At 40.2% G+C, this 5,671-nt stretch overlaps 1 pseudogene; it reads right to left on the bottom strand.

Moving 5' to 3' along the window:
- Window positions 1-642: 642 nt before the first annotated feature.
- On the bottom strand, window positions 643-1,293 carry LOC133276834 (glycosyltransferase 8 domain-containing protein 1-like; annotated as a pseudogene).
- Between the last annotated feature and the right edge of the window lie 4,378 nt (window positions 1,294-5,671).

Here is a 5,671-nt window from a genome sequence, read left to right as displayed (position 1 = left end):
ACACTAGAAAGTACAGAAACCAAGCAGCTGGGATCACTTGCTAGAGAAGGGGGAATTGACAAAGCAATTGCAAGAGAGAAACAGTCCCTCAGTCTTTGGAGGCAGCTCTTGGCAGCTGTGAAAGAAAGGTTTCCATACAAGGACGATGTTATGAGTTGTTCGGCCAAGTGGAATACTATAGAGAAAGGCATCCAGTCTCTGAGGGAATCAGCCATCGTAGAGATGATCTATCACATCAAGCCGAATAACGGGGATACACCCATAGATCCAGACGAAGTCGAATGTACACAACCCATGTGGCTGAAATTTACATGGAATGCACCGTCATCATATGCCCTTTCACTGGCAACAGTAACCTGGAATGACATAGTACCATTAACAGTGGACGAAATGGTTCATAAACTCCGAGAATTCTAAGACCATCTCACCCCTTCCATCATTTCAGCTGTGGAAAAACTGCCCCAAGACCTCAAATCATTCGCTTTACCAGGTAAAACTGCCCCACGGCCAAGTGCCAGCTATCCTGAGGGAAACTTCGGAGGGAACCAGCTACTAGATGGCTCAATTAGCCTTTCGCCCCTAGACCCAGGTCAGACAACTGATTTGCACGTAAGGAGCAGTATGGACCTCCACAAGAGTTTCCTGAGAAAATGCCATCAGTTATCAAAATGAACTCTACTTTGCTTCATAGGCTTCTGAATGTCTGCGGATTAGGCCGAACTTGCCTGTAGGGTCAGGAGCATACCACTTCTCCCAGACTTCAGCATATGAAGCTGGTCTTCCCATGGCTTGAAATGTCCATTCCAATGGAGCAACTTGGCAGCTTTCACAAACTGAGGAGAGTACCTTTTTCCAGCAGTAGACCCGAGATGCCAAACATTCAACATGGGGTCAATACTGGGATGTTGCTTGTAAAATACAATTAGCAATGGAGGTGTTGTAATGCTGCCAGCCAGAGTCCTACTGTAAAGTTGCTCTACTATATTCAGGGCTATCCACTTCTCCAATTGCTTTGTGATGTTCTGCAATTTCCATTCTTCAAATTGGCAGCAATAACTCCTGGATTGAAAGAGCAGGTGTTGGCTTTCATGGCAAGCTTTCGGATGGTTTCTTTTCTGTAATCTAGAAACCCAATGTAATTATACTGATTGCCTGCCCCATGGACAGCAACTTTATTGGTGATTGAGTCACAAACACAGCTGCATGTCCGGGTTTCAAAGGAGTGTTGTAATTGCACAAGATGATATTCTTGAACTTTAAAGGGATGATGCCCTGCTCCCCTGCCAGTGTCATCAGCAAGTGCTTTCTGAAATGCTGCTTGGAAACGTCTTTTCCAGCAACTGTTTTCACTTTTTGTGTAACCTTTCTAAGTTCCTGTGGCCCATTTCCCCCACCTTCCCCTTTGTTCTTGAGTAAAATAAATGCAGTAGTCATATGTGAAAGTATGTTCAGAGATCATTAATGCTATTTTACTTCCTGCGTTTATGTCAGAATTTTGGAGACAGTGGTTTATACCCATGGCTGAAAATTCAGATTTGAGCTTGGGACTGTGTGATTGGGCTGAGTTGTCATTGTCGTGTTTTGACTTTGTGGATTATTCTTTTTTATTACAAAATTCTTTTGGCTTGACATGCCTAAAAAGGGGGCAAAAGCACCCAATGCTTTTATCTTTTCTCTTACACATAACTGCAACAATAACATAATAATTTTCATTTTAAAGTGCACGGATGCCATTTTAATCACTTATTGAGCATCTAACATAGTACAAAGGTAAGGATGAAATGGAATATTTGTGGCTGCAGAGACAGATATCATTATTCAAGGGTAGAAGCATGTGAAAGGGTAAAGGGGGTTTAAAGAGATACTCTTTTGTTGTACTTAACACTGATAAATGACATACAAGTCAGGATAACAGGGCAGAGCTCCTGTCAGGGTGACAATGATAAATGTGGAGTCTGGAACAGAAAAGTCCACTAGACAGAAATCTGTATATGACACGTTGTACATTTGATAGACTTGCCTGCATGGTCTGACTAAGGCACAAAGTGTTCCTCTAGGCTGGAGTTATGGCCCTTGAGCACATCTTATACAATCACGGAGTTCATGTTTGTGTTCCCATTTTTATATGGCAAAAAAAGATCAATTTCCCTTAATCAGTGCAACACACAGGACTAAAAACAGTGAGGAAAACTGTTCTTATACAAATATAATTGATATCACTTTCAGGCTAACCTTTGTATAATATGAAACAAAAAGCAAAAAACAAAATTATTTTTATTACTGCTGTCTCAAAAAAAAGAAAACAAACAAACCACAAACAAACAAAAACCCCAAACCGCCTCTTTTTAAAAAAAAAATGCCCAGTGTTAGCCTGTTACTCAAGAGAAAACAAAATCCCTAATTATTTCTTTTTTATGAATAGAACAGAATGTCTGTGATTTATGCAGTAAGCTTCCTACATCCTGTGCTCCAGTGCAGCATGACCTGTACTTCTCAAATGTCCTTAGCATCAAAGATTAAGATGGAGGAGTGGAGGCAGCCAGAAAAGGCATTCATGTCCTCAAGAAACAATTTTAACAGTTCACAAAGAAAAAAAATCCAAGAATACACTCATGTAACATTCACTGTACCCTCTTAACAGATGACTAAGGCTTGCACTTTCAATAGGAGGAACGTTCATGAAGGGATAAGTGTGATATCAGGTGAGAACAGAAAAGAAGATTGAATGAAAGTAATTCAACAAGATTGGTAGAAGATTAGAGGCTGATGGTCAGTCCCTTTTGGATTCCTTTAAGCACACAGACATTTTTACTGGCATATACCGCCAGTCCCACTAAGCGCTCTAAGTCTGATGGTGTAGTGGAGAATTGCCAAGTTCTAGGTGGAAGCACTTTCTCCGTTACACAAAGTTATGAACATAGCGAGTTTCATCTTATACTGTAGGTGAAGCTACCACACATATGCCTGTGGTTACCAATATGTGCTGACACAGACTAACAAAGATAAGTCACAAGGGCAGCACTGAAACCTGAATTTCAAAGCTATCCAACTTCCTATCTACAAGTTCTGGAACCTGAGCACCAGTTTAGAGCCAGCTACAATACACTGGGTGCTTTTGTCTCTTCCCTTCTCCAGTACAGTTTCAAGCAGTGATGTACTAAGTGCAGAGGCACATTTGCACTCCAAGCCACAATTTCCTCCCAGTGAATTTAGGACTGGAAAGCAGATGAGATAGAGTCTTGACCTCCCTCTAGTGCATTGTGCAAAGGAGACAGAGACAGCAGCACAGGAATCTATGTTCACTTGCCTCCTGAAAACTCCCTTCTTCCATAGTCTACTGGGACTGTGGGAGGGACCACAGACGGTGCTGTCAAAAATGTTTTATATGGAAAAAATATTGGAGGCTTTCCAAACACTCACTAATTTCAGAAACAGGTTCTCCAACCTGTTCTGCATAGAAGAGGGGGCAGAGACCATCTCTACAACCCTACAGCTGAAGTGAAATCACTGAGCTGGGTCTCTGAAAGGGTGGCCAACCCCAAGCACCTCTTACTAGTTATTGATGTGGGAAGAACCACAGATCTTAACACAATGAGGCCAGGCAACTGGGTGCCCACAGAAAAACTGCAGATTTGGAGGGATCTTAAAAAGAAACAAGCCTCTTAAATAAATTCTGGTGCACTTGGGACCACTGCTCTTTAGAAGCTATGGTTAATACTCATATAATACAACCTCAACCCTCAATGCTAACTGCATCTGCTACTATCCACTCACGTCCTTTGCCTCTGGATCTGATACATTCTTTGTGCACTAGGAGCAGTGGGAGGAAAGAGTGTACTTGTTTTTAATGCAGCTTTCCTCCTCACTGCAGCTCACTAACACTAGCTCTTGCAGCAAGAAGGGCTTGTTTATCCTCCTGTGTTTGCACGTGTACGCTGGCACATTCTGCATCTTGTCAGTACTGCAAAGTCACTAACCAACAAGGGTCCATATATACCCAAAAGGGCTTACAAAATACCCCAGCAAATGGGTGGGAGCTTCTTCAAAGCATCCCTTTTCATAAGGTGTTGCCTTGACACCGCAGCTAAAACTGGTTCAGTCTAAACAGATTCATTTAGGGACGAAAAGGATGGGGAGAAAAATAATATCCTATCCCCCACACTCTGTTTTCTGACTTAATTTGTTACCTTTTCTAATGCAGGCAAGAGTTAGCATTCTGATACAGAAATCTCCTGCCAGTCCCCAGAATCAAATATAAAATAACAGACGTCACAGTCATGATTTTAAAACTATATTGCAAGAGTCTCTCTGATTAAAATGCACTTCTATGACTGAGTCTGAATGTTGATGTCAGGCTAGGGAAGCTGTTACTTTAGGATGGAAAGAGAAATATGCTGCATTTTCACTTATTTTACTACTACAGTACCTTTTGGTATTAATATAGGTGAAAGGGAAGAATTTATTAAATGTTAACTGTTTGCTATGTATATCTTGTTTTTTTTCATTTTAATCCTGTAAATGTTTGACAAGAAAAGAAGTGAAATAAACTCTAGGGGGACTTTTTGAAGAAGAGAAGTCTATTCAAGAGTAATGTAAAATGCAAATTAAGTATTTGTTCAGTGTTTAGTCATTCTTCAGAGACTAAAAGAAATTCTTCATCACAACTTCTATGCTGACCTTCACATCAAATCGGAAATCTTTAGTGTTTATGCGGAAGCATATATATTGTCCCTATAAGCAATTGAAAAAAATGAATGTTTTATAGTGATTTTAGTTTGTTTCAAGGGTCATTTTGTGAGATATCTTCTCCCCAAAGACTACAATTTACTTTTTTACAATTTCATTTAATGATCTGACATTTGAGACACTTCCTAATTAATTCTGTCTCTGCCTAAACCAGCTGTGATAAATATAACCTGTGCATACAGGATTACATTGTTGCTTTCAGAAAATACATCCAATAAGAAAAGATGAAGCTTCCACAATAGGACAATGGGACTTACAGCATTTATATCAACCATATTGTAAACGATGAAACTGTTATTGTTAATCTGGAGTAGCTACTGTACTAAATAGCTAGAATGAAATGCTGCACCAAGTAAGGAGAAGAGCATAGACTGCTTAATACTTTACAAAATACTTTTCATGGTAAATGTTGGTTTTTAGCACATGAAAACAGTTACTTCAAAGTTTGACATTCGTAGGATGCTTGTTTATAAAACGTTTGCTAACCAAAATAGTTCCCATGTTAAACACATCCACACAGCAGAGGTCAATGCAAGGCAATCCAGCAGGAACATGGCATGTGTACTCCCCTTTGTAAACCAGAGGGAACAAGCAAGTACCAAGCATCAACCAGGGAATGCTGTGGTTAAAGAAGTCACAGCACAAACATGGTTTCCTGCAAAATCATGATAGGTTCATTTTTAAAATGGCTTTATAAGCAGTAGCTGTGACAACTGTTGACGGGATTTAGGGAGACCAGTGGACCACCTGGCAGAGCAGACTCTTCATTAACTGTGTACAGTTAGCCATGGAGCTTGCTTATTAATCAGCAAATAAAAAAGCGTTTTTAGATCTGACAAACACTCCTGGATACTGCCCTAAATTATAGACTGCAAGTTCAAACTTTTTCCTTGCATCTTTACTTCCAGGTAAATATTCCATGTTC

Source organism: Pezoporus flaviventris, unplaced genomic scaffold, assembly GCF_033815535.1.
Source record: "Pezoporus flaviventris isolate CSIRO_AGI_PZ_B2104156 unplaced genomic scaffold, CSIRO_AGI_Pfla_v1 ptg000047l, whole genome shotgun sequence".
In the NCBI taxonomy this organism is placed as follows: Eukaryota; Metazoa; Chordata; class Aves; order Psittaciformes; family Psittacidae; genus Pezoporus; species Pezoporus flaviventris.
This window is presented reverse-complemented; position numbering and strand designations above follow the sequence as displayed.